The 15,636-nt window shown below is 36.4% G+C and overlaps 1 pseudogene; it reads right to left on the bottom strand.

Annotated features, from left to right (window-relative positions):
* Positions 1–1,031: 1,031 nt before the first annotated feature.
* On the bottom strand, positions 1,032–13,238 carry LOC148778737 (ADP-ribosylation factor-like protein 5A pseudogene; annotated as a pseudogene).
* Between the last annotated feature and the right edge of the window lie 2,398 nt (positions 13,239–15,636).

Raw genomic sequence — 15,636 nt, 5'->3', positions numbered from 1 at the left:
AAATTTTAGGATTATTTGTTCTCGTTCTGTGAAAACATCATGGGTAATTTGACAGTGATTGCATCCAGTCTGTAGATTGCCTTTAGTAGTATGGCCATATTAACAATATTCTTCCAATCCGACAGTATGGGATAGCTTTCTATTTATTTGAATCATCTTTAATTTCCTTCATTACTGTATTATGGTTCACAATGTATAAGTCTTTCATCTCCTTGGTCAGGTTTACTCCTAAGTATTTTATATTACTTCATGTAATTTTAAAAGATTTTTTTTTATAACTGCTCAGTGTGCTATTCTGCCCACCAGTAATACTAAGTCAAGAATATGACAGATGCTCCACTCAGCTAGATTACAGCTTTCCATGTATGTGATTTGCTCAATAAAAAATTAGGAACACAATGTGAAGCTTTTCCTTTCTCTTTCTCTTAAAAGAGCGGCTCAATGATTTGGGGGTGGGTTAGTACGATACAGAGAACAGAGGGGAAGTACAAAACGGCACTCACCATGAACGCCCGGACTCATCCCAATATGTTTGTTACTAAGGATATTAGTTTTTGTGTTATTTGCTCTTCTTTAAGAACATAAAACAAAGCCATTAACTCGAACTTGAGGTATATACACAATACATACACAACTTATGCAAAATACTTTTCATAATTACATTTTAAAATATTGGAAACTGAGTATCTGTGCTGATTGGTATTTTGACTTAATGTAACAGGAAGAGAACAACATTCAACAAGGGAGGGTTATACTGATAATAAAGCTCTGAAAGTTAAAAATGCCTTTCTCCTCCTTTGTACTTTACCACAGGCTACACAATGTCCTGAGAGGATTCATTATGAGAAAAATGTCAATCACAGCTTTAAGACCTTGCTTTGGAAGGAAGTAATGAGAAAGCAGATTGAAAGGTGAAACTTCATCTGTGTTTTCAAATAAGTGGTCTTAATTTTTCTTCTTATATAAAAAGTTTAAATGTTTAAATCAGTTTATTATAAATATATCTAAACCATTAAATTTTTCAGCTTCAGGTAAAGTCCAGCACTTCATTTAAACAAAGTCTATGAGAAGAGGTCAGTAGAGATCATCTAATCTTAAATCGTGACATCATCCATTCAAGTCCTTGGCATAATCCCTCGCCAGTAAGAGCACAGCATGCCTGGATGTGCCACTGGTGATCTTTAATAGAAGTTAGTTTCAAAAACTGGGAGGTTTCTGCTACAGTCATGCATCCTTTAACATCTTGTTTGCTAGCAAAAATCAGCAATCCAGCTTTCCTTAGGTCCTCATGGGCTAACATTTTATTAGAGTTCTTCTCTAGTTACAGAAATCCTTTCTCTGTCTATACTGTTAGTATAATAAGTGTTCCAGGAAGAACGAAGAGATTCCTGGACACCAATATCCCACATTAGAAAACGTATATTATTAATCACTATCTCTTCTACATTACTTCCTATTGTTGGGGACGTATATAACTGGGCAGTTATCAGATTGCTCCCTTTATTGGACCTTATGCCATCTAAATTTACTGAGTGAATTGTTAATCCATTAATTGGCCGATCATTAATTGTGATTAAAATTATAAAGTGAAAAAAAAAATAAAAGATTTTTTTTTATGTTCCCTTTCTGATATTTCATTGTTGGTATAAAAAAATGTAACTGATTTCTGTATATTAATCTTGTATCCTGCTACTTTGCTAAATTTGTTTTATCAGTTCTAGTAGTTTTTATATGGATTCTTTAGGGTTTTCTATATATAGTGTCATGTCATCTGCATATAATGACAATTTTGCCTCTTCCTTTCCAATTTGGTTACCTTTCATTTCTTTTTTCATCTGACTGCCATGGCTAGAACTTGCAATACTGTGTTGAATAGAAATGGTGAGAGGAGGCATCCTTGTCTTGTTCCAGATTTTAATGAGAAGGCTTTCAGCTCTTCACTGTTGAGTATTACAGTGGTTGTGCTTTTGTCATAAATAGCTTTCATTATGTGGAGGCATGTTCCTTCTCCACCCACTTTAGTAAGAATTTTGATCAGAAATGGATGTTGTTGAAAAAACAAATGCTTTTATTTCCATCTATTGAGATGATCATGTGATTTTTTTGTCTTTTGTTGATGGAGTGTATCACATTGATTATTTTGCATATGTTGAACCATCCTTCTGAACTTGGGATGAATCCTATCTGGTCATCATGTATGATCCTTTTTTATGTGTTGCTGCTAATATTCTGTTGAGAATTTTGCATCTCTATTCATCAAAGGTATTGGCCCGTAATTTTATTTTTTGTTGGATCTTTATCTGGTTTTGGTATTAGGATGATGGTGGCTTCACATCAGGAAGGAGAAGTCAAAAATGGGTGAAATTCCAGTAGGAGAAGTTCTTTCTAATTGTCTAAACTTTCTCTCAACCTATTCATATATTCTGCTAAATTAGACAGTACATTGCAAAAGGACTAAATATCTGCATCTGTAGCCCACTAAATATTCTTTGCTTATCACTCAGAAGTTAAGCTTAGGGCATATTGTGCTATCATAAACCAACCAAATACTTCTAAGGTTTGTTGTCCCTTTCCCCAACACCCCCCAATTGTTTTATCTTCAACCAGTCATCTTTATAAAACAGCATTCCAGAAAAATAGATCTCATCAGATTTTACCAGATGTTCTAGCCATCTTTATTTTTATAATTTTAAAAATATACCCAAATAAAAGTGGGTAAATACTCCATAATTTTATTCTTGCAACTCACAATGTCCTGTAAAGGAAAAAGTACCGAAAATGAAATCAGAAGAGATGCTTTGATAATGTCTCCTAGTAATGAGTATTTTCCTCACTGGGTTTTAGATTTCTCTGTAAAATGACAGGATTGCCACATGATCTATAAGTTACTTTTATTATTGTTTGATATGAAAGAGTTGCATTAATACTTCATGACATAATTTTCATGACTCTTTTCATATGTAGAATGTGTTTACAATAAAAAATGGACTCTTGCCTTTTGCCACAACATAACTGGACCTTGATGACATTATATTAAGTGAAATAAATCAGAAATACCACATGATAACACTTATATGTGAAATATAAACAAAACAAAATTTCCAAGCTCCTATATTCAGAGAACAGACCAGTGTTTGATTGGAGGGGGGGTGCAAAGGGTGAAGAGAGTCAAAATGTAAAAACTGCCAGTTATAAAATAAGTAAGTCATAAGGAAGTAATGTACAGCATTGTGACTATAGCTAACAATGCTATATTGTGTATATTAAATTTTCTTAAAAGTTCTCATCACACAGACACTCAATTTTCAACTATATATGGTGATGGGTGGTAGATAAATTTACTTTGGTGATCATTTAAAAGTGTATATAAATGTTGAATCACTATGTAGTATACCTGAAATAAATATAATGTTATATGACAGTTATAACTCATGTTTTAAAAATCTATAAAAATTAAAATTTAAAAGATTGGAAAAAATCTTTAGCTAGATTCACCAAGAAAAAGAAGAAGGGACTCAAATAAAATCAGAAATGAAAGAAGATATCACACAAAGAATCATGAGACTACTCTGTAAAACCTAGCCCAACATATCAGATAACCTAGAAGAAACTGAAAAAGTCCTGGAAACATGCAATCTACCAACACTGAATCATGACAAAATAGGAAATCTTAAAAGACCATTTATTGGTAAAAGGGTTAAATCATAATCAGAAACCTCTCAAATAAAGAAATATCCAGCATCACATGACTTCACTGGTGAATTTAGGGAAAACTTTCAAAACTCATTTTACAAGGCCAGAATTACCATGATACCAAAACCAGACAATGTTGCCACAAGTAAAGAAAATTACAGGCCAATATTCCTGATGAACATAGATTCAAAAATTCTCAACAGAATTTTAGTAAATTGAATTTAACAGTCCACTAAGAGAATAGTACACCAGGATCAACTGGGACTAATTCCAGGGATATAAGGATGGTTCAACATCTCCAAATCAATGTTATATACAACATTAACAAAATGAATGATAAAAATTATATAATCTTCTCAATAAATGCAGAAAATACATTTGTCAAAATTGAACATCCTTTCTTGATAACAACTCTTAACAAAGTGGGTATAGAGAAAATGTATCTCACATAATAAAAGCCATATATGACAAACCCACAGTTAACATCATTTTTAAAACTGAAAAGCTTCTTCATCTAAGATCAAGAAAAGACATGGATAACCACTATCACCTCTTTTATTCAACATACTACATAGTACTTGAGTCCTAGCAAAAGTGATTAGGCAAGAAAAAGAGGGGAAAGACATCCAAATTTGAAGAAATCGAATTGTCTACTTGCAGATGCCATAATAGTATATATAGGAAACTCTATGAACTCCACCAAAAATCTATTAGAACTAATAAAGGATTTCAGTAAATTTGCAGGATACAAAATCAGTAAATAAAAGTTGGTTGTGTTTCTATACACTAACAATGAGGCATGTGAAAGAGAATTTAAGAAAACAATCCCATTAACAATTGCATCAAAAATAATAAAACATTTGTGTGTGTGTATGTGTGTTAGTCACTCAGTCGTGCCCGACTCTTTGCAACCCCATGGACTGCAGCCCTCCAGGCTCCTCTGTCCATGAGATTTTCCAGGCGAGGATACTGGAGTGGGTTGCCATTTCCTTCTCCAGGGGATCTTCCCAACCCAGAGATTGAACCCAGGTCTCCTGCACTGCAGGCAGATTCTTTACCAACTGAGCTTAGCTCTAGTAATTTTCTGGTAGAGTCTTTAGGGTTTTCTGTGTAGAGGATCATGTCATCTGCAAAAGGTGAGAGTTTTAAATCTTCTTTTCCAATTTGGATTCCTTTTATGTCTTTTTCTGCTCTGATTGCTGTGGCCAAAACTATGTTGAATAGTAGTGGTGAGAGTGGGCACCCTTGTCTTGTTCCCGACTTTAGGGGAATGTGTTTAACCAATGAAGTGAAAGATCTGTAAACTGAAAATTGTAAAACATTGAAAAAAGAAATTGAAGAAGACACAAATAAATAGAAAGATATTTCTTGCTGATAGGGAGAATCAGTTTAGTCACTCAGTCATGTTTCACTCTTTGCAACCCCATGGACTGCAGCATGACAGGTTTCCCTGTCCATCACCAACTCCCAGAGATTACTCAAACTCATGTCCATCAAGTCGGTGACACCATCCAATCATCTCATCCTCTGTTGTTCCCTTCTCCTCCCACCTTCAATCTTCCCCAGCATCAGGGTCTTTTCAAATGAGTCAGTTCTTTGCATCAGATAGCCAAAGTATTGGAGTTTCAGCATCAGTCCTTCCAGTGAATATTCAGGACTGATTTCCTTAGGGATTGACTGGTTGGATCTCCTTACAGTCCAAGGGACTCAAGAATTTTCTCCAACACCACAGTTCAAAAGCATCAACACTTCGGCGCTCAACTTTCTTTATAGTCCAACTTTCACATCCATACATGTGGAAAAACCATAGCTTTGACTATACAGACTTTTGTTGCACAGTAATGTCTCTGCTTTTTAATATGCTGTCTAGGTTGGTCATGGCTTTGCTTCCAAGGAGCAAGTGGCTCTGCGGTGATTTTGGAACCCAAGAAAATAAAGTCTGTCACTGTTTCCATTTTTCCCCCATCTATTTGCCATGAAGTGATGGGACCGGATGCTATGATCTTAGTTTTTTGAATGTTGAATTTTAAGCCAGGTTTTTCACTCTCCTCTTTTTTCATCAGGAGGCTCTTTAGTTCCTTTTTGCTTTCTGCCATAGGGCAGTGTTATTTGCACATCTGAGGTTATTGATATTTCTCCCGTTAATCTTGATTCCAACTTGTACTTCATCCAGCCCAGCATTTTGCATGATGTACTGTGCATATAAGTTAAATAAACAGGATGGCAATATACAGCCTTGACATACTCCTTTCCCAATTTGACACCAGTCCATTGTTCCACATCTGGTTCTAACTGTTGCTTCTTGACCTGCATACAGATTTCTCAGGAGGCAGGTAAGGTTGTCTGGAACTCCCATCTCTAAGAACTTTCCACAGTTTGTTGTGATCCACACAGTCAAAGGCTTTAGCATAGTCAATGAGGCAGATGTAGATGTTTTTCTGGAACTCTCTTGTTTTTCCAAGATCCAACAGGTGTTCACAATTCAATCTCTGGTTCCTCCACCTTTGTAAATCCAGCTTGTATGTGTGGAAGTTCTCATTTCACATACTGTTGAAGCCTAGCTTGAAGGATTTTGAGCATTACTTTGCTCACACGTGAAATGAGTGCAATTGTGCAGTAGTTTGAACATTCTTTACCTCCTTAGCTCAATTTATTCCTAGGTATTTTATTCTTTTTGATGAGATCATAAAAAGGATTGTTTCCTTAATGTCTCTTTTGGATGGTTTGTTGATAGTGTATAGAAGTGAAACATTTCTGTATATTAATTTTGTATTCTGAAACATTACTGAATTCATTGATGAGCTCTAGTAGTTTTCTGGTAGCATTTTTACAATTTTCTGTGTATAGAATTATGTCACCTACAAACAGTTACAGTTTTCTTTCTTTTTTCCAGTTTAGATTCTTTTTATCTCTTATGGCCAGGACTTCCAATATTCTGCTGAATAAAAGTGGCCAATGTGGGCATCTTTGACTTTTTTCTTGATTACAGGAAATGTTTTCAGCTTTTCATTGTTGAATATGATGTTAGCTGTGGCTTGTCACACACAGTCTTTTCTATGTTGAGGTATATTTCCTGTATACCCACTTTGTTGAGAGTTTGTATCATAAAAGAATGTTGAATTTTTTCCAAAGCTTTTCTGCATCTATTGAGGTGATCATATGCTTTTCACTTTTCAGTTCATTTATGTGGTGATTCACATTGGTTGATTTGTACACCATTTGTTTTCCTTGGGAATCTTCCCTCCATTCACTAAAAATCTATCTTTTCCCTTCCACCTTGAAATGTATGCTTTGTTCATTGCCTGCATTTGTTTAATATATGAGTAGATTAAGTATCACATATTCTTTTAAATTTGCCTTACCTCCCAGCACAGGTATTTCTTTTTTTTCTGAACCACCCATGAACTTCATTTAATTTTTATTATTGTTATTTGACATACTTTCCTTTAAATTGAAGTTAAAGGAAACTGCACACTAGAACATAATCTGCTGTGTTCAGGGATTGTGTTTCACTCATCTTTGTCTCCATGGAGCATCTAGCTTTACATGTAGTATAAAGCTAGAATCATTTGTAGATGTTGGCTAAAAATAAAATATGAAGGACAAGCAGTTAAGGTTGTATGGATAACTGGTAGGGACTTGGTAAAAGTATGACAGTCTTCCTTCTTGGTACAAGTTTAAAGTGAGTTACACCCTGAAGTTGTTAGAAAACACACATGCTTACAACAATTCACTCACTTAAAATAATATTCAGAATAGTAGTTTGAGTTCAGTTACATACCAGACCACCTGACCTGCCTCTTGAGAAACCTGTATGCAGGTCAGGAAGCAACAGTTAGAACTGGACATGGAACAACAGATTGGTTCCAAATAGGAAATGGAGTACGTCAAGGCTGTATATTGTCACCCTGCTTATTTAACTTACATGCAGAGTACATCATGAGAAACGCTGGGCTGGAAGAAGCACAAGCTGGAATCAAGATTGCTTGGAGAAATATCAATAACCTCAGATATGCAGATGACACCACCCTTATGGCAGAAAGTGAAGAGGAACTCAAAAGCCTCTTGATGAAAGTGAAAGAGGAGAGTAAAAAGGTTGGCTTGGAGCTCAACATTCAGAAAACAAAGATCATGGCATCTGGTCCCATCACTTCATGGGAAATAGATGGGAAAACAGTGGAAACAGTGGCAGACTTTTTTGGGGGGGGCTCCAAAATCACTGCGGATGCTGATTGCAGCCAGGAAATTAAAAGACGCTTACTCCTTGGAAAGAAAGTTATGACCAACCTAGATAACATATTAAAAAGCAGAGATATTACTTTGCCAACAAACGTCCGTCTAGTTAAGGCTATGGTTTTTCCAGTGGTCATGTATGGATGTGAGAGTTGGACTGTGAAGAAAGCTGATCGCCGAAGAATTGATGCTTTTGAACTGTGGTGCTGGAGAAGACTCTTGAGAGTCCCTTGGACTGTAAGGAGATCCAACCAGTCCATTCTAAAGGAGATCAATCCTGGGTGTTCATTGGAAGGACTGATTCTAAAGCTGAAACTCCAATACTTTGGCCACCTCATGCGAAGAGTTGACTCACTGGAAAAGACCCTGATGCTGGGAGGGATTGGAGGCAGGAGGAGAAGGGGACGACAGAGAATGAGATGGCTGGATGGCATCACCGACTCAATGGACATGAGTTTAAGTGAACTCCGGGAGTTGGTGATGGACAGGGAGGCCTGGCGTGCTGCGATTCATGAGGTTGCAAAGAGTTGGACATGACTGAGCGACTGAACTGAACTGAATTGACATTGACTGTGACTCATCTGATCTTTATATGGAAATCAATAGCTAAGAAAAATGAAGAGAAAAGATGTAAGCAAAAATGAATGATGTATCATATGCACTATGTAGTCAGTCACAGTCTTTGCTTGATTTACACTTTTGTAATATATGAGCAACCATCCTATTCTAATGAGTAAAGATATGAATTCACAGAGTAAAATCTTAACATCCTTCTGTTCATTATCTGAAAAGTTCTATCGAAATCTTATGTGGAAAAATAAAAAATATAATAGGTAACATTAATTCCTTGTTTTAAGACTTTTGTATTTATCTTCATTACATGTGTAATTTTGGTGACTCTTTTTATACTTTCTTGAAAACATACTTTCTTCTGCAGATATTGAACAATATTCCATTACAAACATGAACATTTACTTGTCCTTAATGGTACAATAACATGGAAAACTATTGACATGTTCTTTGTCAATTAACTTTTATAAGCAAGTAAACTATTTCTAGATCATATCAATGAAAGCATTATATTTCAAATAAGATTCAAAGAATGGAAAAAAAATCTTGGAACTTTTGGGAAATATTTTTGTATATGAGAATGTTAAGAAACTTTCAATATGTTTTAATAATGGTTTTTAAAAGAAGGGTCTCATTTCTGTTGTGCCATGGAGAAACCACATTGTTTGTATTTTTAAATACTTCGAACACATGTTCAGCTTAATTATGTTATCCTGGTCAACTGAGACTTCCTTAATTAAAGCTTTAAGCAAGAAACAGTGTCTATCTGCATCTCTAGCTTTGACTTCATTGATAAGACTGCCAAGACTTATAAAGGCATAGCAAATACCAGATGTGAGAAAGTAAGAACTGGGCATGTGTACTTAGTCACTCAGTCATATCTGACTCTTTGCAACCCTTTGGACTGTAGCCTCCCAGGCTCCTCTGTCCAGGGGATTTTTCAGACAAGAACACTGGAGTGGGTTGCCATTTTCCTCCTCCAGGGGATCTTCCTGACCCAAGGATTGAACTCTCTTCTCCTGTGTTTCCTGCATTCAAGGCAGATCCTTTACCCTCTGAGCCATCAGGGAAGCTCCCTGAGAGATTCTCAAAGACAGTTCCCATTATAAAGGAAACAATGAATAGCTTTACGAAAGTCAGAAGTCATATAACAACACTTCTATATGTTTTTTAGTTTTTTCCTGAAATCAGACAGGGACAGTGTTTAAAAATTGAAATGGCAAATAGATGTCTTTTCTATGAAAGTGCTAAATGGTTGTTAGAATTAAAGCCTGAATAAAAGACTTCAGGAGTTTTTACTCCAAGTAGAGCTGTCAAAGTTTTAAAAGCATCTGAAATTGGTACATAGACCCACTTTGAATAAAATACTTAGAGTGAACTAGTTCTGCAGAAGCATGAAAAACTATAATTATATTAAGCAAGATTTAACAACTATTCAGAGTCAGTGAATACAAAATCAAAATGTGTCTAGATTTTTAAACTTACTTAACCTCTGATCTAAACATGTATTTATTTTTGTATGTATATACTTGCCCAGTTCAAGAAAAGTACTATTTTCAGAAGAATTCAAAAGACAAATGAGTTGATCTTCACATTAACCACACTTATAGGAAACCAAGGTGGTTTCACAGAAGTCCACCTGGAGACAGTGTCTTCTAATTGCAGCAAAGTGCCTGGAGAGAAAATAACCAGAGTACTGGTCTAACCAGTCCAAACCTTTCAGGAATCAACACATATCACAGGGAATAGCAATTAGTAATAATTAGATTCAGTTACCCTTCACAGGGTCTTCCCTGGTGGCTCAGACCGTAAAGAGTCTGCCAGCAGTGCGGGAAACCTGGGTTTGATCCCTGAGTCGGGAATATCCCCTGGAGAAGGAAATCACAACCCACTTCAGTATTCTTGCCCAGAGAATCCCATGGATGGAGGAGCCTGGCAGGCTACAGTCCATGGGATCATAAAGAGTCAGACACGACTAAGTGAGTAATACACACACCCTTCACTTTTCAAACAAGGAAAAAGATAGTGATTCCTGAAGTCTCACACAGGTGAAAGAGTAGGTGTGCCCCAGTAGGTATCTCAAATGGGAGTTCACTATCCCTTGGTCATGTGTTTACAAGAGTGATTCTTAACCCTAATTTTATTTGTCATTATCTGGGGGAGTGTTATTTCTTAATTTAATTTCCCCCTTATAGTTGATTTACAATGTTGTCTTAGTTTTAATATATAACAAAGTGATTCAGTTATGCATATGCCCATTCTTTTTTGGATATTTTCCTCATATGGCTTATTCCAGAATATTAAGCAGAGTGTCCTGTGCTATATAGTAGGTTCTTGTTGATTATCTATTTTTACGTATAATAGTGTGTATATGCTAATCTCAAACTCCTAATTTATCCCTCCCCTCATCATTTCCCCTTTGGTAACCATAAGTTTTTTTTTTTGAAGTTTGAGTCTGTTTCTGTTTCATAAATAAGTTCATGTCATTATTTTATTTAGATTCCAAATGTAAGTGATATCCCATGATATTTGTCTTTCTCTTTCTGACTTACTTCACTTAATATGATAAACTCTAGGTTCATCCATGTTACTGCAAATGACATTATTCCATTGTTTTTATGACTGAGTAATATTCCACTGTGGGTTTCCCAGCTGACTAAGTGGTAAAGAATCCACCTACCAGTGCAGAAGATGCAGGAGACGTGGGTTCAATCTGTGGGTTGGGAAGATCCCTTGGAATACCCATTCCAGTATTCTTTCCTGGCAAATTCCATTGATAAAAAAGTCTGGTGCACTGCAGTCTGTGGGGTTGCAAAGAGTTGGACATGACTAAATGCACACGTACACACAATCAAAGTGAAAGTGAAGTCACTCAGTTATGTCTGACTCTTTGTGACCCCATGGAATGTAGCCTACCAGGCTCCTCTGTCCATGGGATTTTCCAGGAAAGAGTACTGGAGTGGGTTGCCATTTCCTTCTCCAGGGGATCTTCCCAACCCAGGGATCAAACTCTGTTCTCCCGCATTGCAAGCAGATGCTGTACCATCTGAGCCACCAGGGAAATGTTTCATACACACAATATTCCATTGTGTACACCACATCTTCTTTTTCCATACATCATCTGTCATTGAACATTTCGGTTGCTTCCCTGTCTTGGCTATTGTAAATAGTGCTGTGGTAAACACTGGGGTAAATGAATCTTTTCAAACTATGGTTTTCTCCAGATATATGCCCAGGAATGGGATTGCTGGATTACATGGTAGTTATATTTTTAAGGTGGTTCTATTTTTAAGCTCTAGTTTTTTAAGGAACTTGCATACTGTCCTCCATAGTAGTTTTACCAATTTACATTCCCACCAACAGTGTAGAGAGATTCTCTTTTCTCCACATTCTCTACAACATTCATTGTTTACAGATTTTTTGATGATGGCCATTCTGACGGTGTGAGGTGATGCTTCGTTGTAGTTTTGATTGGTATTTCTCTATAATTAGTGATGGTAAGCATCTTTTCACATGCTTTTTGGCCATCTGTATGTTTTCTTTAGAGAAATGTCTGTCTAGATCTTTTCCCAGTTTTTGACTGGGTTGTTTGCTTTTTTTAATATTGAGCTGCATGAGCTGTCTGTGTATTTTGGAGATTAATCCCTTGTCAGTCCCTTTGTTTGCAAATATTTTCTCCCATTCTGTGGGTTGTCATTTCACTTTATTTATGGTTTCCTTTGCTGTGCAAAAGATTTTAAGTTTAATTAGGTCTCATTTGTTTATTTTTGCTTTTATTTCTATTACTCTAGGAGATGGATCAAAAAAAAGATATTGAGTGTTCTTTCAATGATTGTTTCTAAGAGTTTTATAGTGTCCAGCCTTACATTTAGGTCTTTAATCCACTTAGCATTTACTTTTATGAATAGTGTAGAGAATGTTCTGATTCCATGCTTTTATATGTAACTGTACAGTTTTCCTAGAACCACTTATTAAAGAGCCTGTCTTCTTTCCATGATATATTCTTGCCTTCTTTGTCATAGATTGATTGACCATATTTCCGGCCTTTCTATCATGTTCCATTGATCTATATTTCTTGTTTTGTGGCTATACCATTCTGTTTTGATGACTGTAGCTTTATAATATAGTCTGAAACTAGGGAGCCTGATTCTTCCAGCTCCTTTTGTTTCCTCCTCAAGATTGCTTTGGCCGTTTGGGGTCTTTTGAGTTTTCATACAAATTTTAAAACATTTTGTTCTAGTTCTGTGAAAAATACCATTGGTAGTTTGATAAAGATTGCACTGAATTTTGTAGATTGCTTTTGGTAATATAGTCATCTTGACAATATTGATTGTTTCAACCCAAGAACATGGTATATCTTTCCATTTGTTTGAGTCATCTTTGATTTCTTTCATCAGTGTCTTATAGTTTTCAGAGTACATGTCTTTTACCTCCTTAGGTCGATTTATTCCTAGGTATTTAACTCTTTTTGAAGTGATAGTTAATTGAGATTGTTTCCTTGATTTCCCTTTCTGGTGTTTCTTTGTTAGTGTATAGGAATGCAAGACTGGGGAGTTTTTAAAGAACTATCATTGCCTGAGTACTACCCTCACAAATTTTAATTGTTTTTTGGTGGGCCCCGGTCACCAATATTTTAACTTACCACCACCAAGTGGTTTTAATGTACATACGGGTTTACAAAATCCTGGATTAGTGGAAGCCTCCTTATTGCAAAGACAATTGAAGAGAAAGAAGTTCTTCATCTTGAGCTTTAAATGAGTCCTAATATCTCTGAAAATTTGAAGGAGAGACCAGAAGAATAAAAAACTGTAATTTCAAAAGATTGAGTTGTTCTCTCACTGCAGATAGTGGGGACTTGAATTCACTTTTGGACTAGATCTTCCTTCACTCTAGGAAAATGATCTCAAGGGATCTCTTATATAAAGTAAAGCAAAGCCTCCTTGGTGAAATAGAAATGCGAACTCCAACATTTTACAAACTGTTTTGTGGGAGCATTACAACTGGAATAAATTAGGATGCTTGGTGGAGAGAATGGTGCATTAGAGCTGAGGGGAGAAAGGGGAAATGAGTAAGTGGCATGGTAAATCGATCATCCTCTGGCTCCTTGAACTGGATATGAACCACCTGGTTAGAATGATGAAGCTCAAAAGCCAAATCATACACAAGAAATTCTGTGACATTCTGGGCCCCTATAAAGATGTAGTCATGAAGCAGGATGAAGCTGCCTCTCAGTGGCACTTCAGGGCAGCAGACACGGGACTGTTCCATAACTGGGAGTATCACCATTGGCATCCCTATAGGAGTGCTGATCACGGGGACTGTCAGCTGGGTCAGCCATGAGGCTTCTCTAAGGAGCTTTGTAGACAGGCTAGTGAGAGACAAAGGAGGAAAACCATAGTATGTCATGATGTTAGACACGACTGAGGAGACTTAGCACAGAACAGCACGTTATTGGAGCAAGGATTAAAACTTAATCTGACCTCTATTTTAGATAGTAGAGAAGACCAGATCATACAGCTTCTACATAAAAGATACAAGGGAAGATGTTAAAAAAAAAAGCTTATCTCGGTGACTTCTAAGGTTCCTACTTCTATTTCTAATGTAAAAAAGGTCAGTATATGGTTTTAAAGGTGAACTAAGTGACCACAGAACTGAACTGGTTTCTCTCATTGACTCAATGTAACTATCTTCTGTTAACATTTTACCTGTATCACTCCCAAAACCATCCTGTCTATTGAAAAGACATTTCTTTGACCAAAAGTATGTACTAGTTTCACTTTACCACCCAGACAGAAATGCCAAAGAAATTATCATGATGCTTTGATACATAAAAAAATGTGGAGTCATTGTTTCCTCCTTTAAAGACCTACGAGTCTAGAATCAGATAACATATTAAAATGATCTGTATAGTGAGATAAGCTTGACATGAATTATAATAAAACATTCCTCTTTGTTCTCTGTGACTGACTTGTACAGTGTAGGTTTGGGGATATTAATATTTTTGACTCTTGAAATATTAATACTGTACATAAAAATGGGGTTGGTTAATATCAATGATCATGTTGTTTATAAGATTATGATAAAACAACATGTTTTTAAATATAGGTTTCATTATTATTCATGTATGATCAGAAGATAACTGCCAATGAAAATTTACTTGTTACTCATATATCCCATGAGAAGCGGGGCACATCACACCATAAGGGAAACACCAGAGTTAGCCAAGAGACAGAAAAGTGGGGGAAAAAACATGGATAAGAGCCTTTCTTGTGGTTTCTGCAGGAAGACAAGGTAAGTAGTTTTAGAATTGGCTAGTTTAAATATTTCAGCAGGGTCTGGGGCATAGGTGCCATCCCTACTGGTCTAGTACCTAGTCTTCTTTTTTAATTTTATTGAAGTATAGTTGATTTATACTGTTGTGTTGAATTTCTGCTGTACAGCAGAGTGACTCAGTTATACATATATTCTTTTTTATATTCTTTTCCAGTATGTTTTACCACAGGATATTGAATATAGTTCCCTGTGGTACCCAGTCTTAAGGTGACTAGGACAGATGGTTGGTGGCCCAGGAATGTGAGAGTCCTGTAATGGAGGTGGTTGAGAGTTTGTCTTCTGGATTGGTTGGTTTGCATACAAAAGGCATGTCTCTAGCAATTAGCTAACCTTGAGAGGAACAGTCCCTTTAGGGTCAGCAAGGTCTCAAGGTGTTAAAGCATCTGAAAATAAGAGAAATGATTTGTAGACTCTGTTAGCCTATTTCAAAGTGGTAGGAATTTCTAGACTGGCCATAGAGTTAGATTTGGAACTAACCCTACCCAAATTGGGCAATGAGACCGGGGAAACTGTTAATAACTCGTGAGTCTAAAAACAAGCAAGTTTGTAATTTCAGCCTTGTTGAGGGACTCACCACACAGCAGTGTTATTTTTAAATGTAAAAATAAGCCTGAGCAGGAATAATAGAGAGGTAATATGGAAAGACACTGCAATGACCCTCCCACCATGCTTGGTATCAGTCAGATCTTTGTTAGAGTGTTTCTAGTGTCTCGTGTAGAGTTCTCCAACCCCCACCCCCAACCCAGAGGGAGGTGGAAAGTCCATCAATTGCAAAAGGGCAACCAATCAAAGACAAGCTGAGCTGGA

This window comes from Moschus berezovskii, chromosome 1 (assembly GCF_049115385.1).
Source record: "Moschus berezovskii isolate FMDL1 chromosome 1, NW_MosBer_1.0, whole genome shotgun sequence".
Lineage (NCBI taxonomy): Eukaryota > Metazoa > Chordata > Mammalia > Artiodactyla > Moschidae > Moschus > Moschus berezovskii.
Note: the sequence above shows the minus strand (reverse complement) of the source record. Positions and strands in the feature narration are given on the sequence as shown.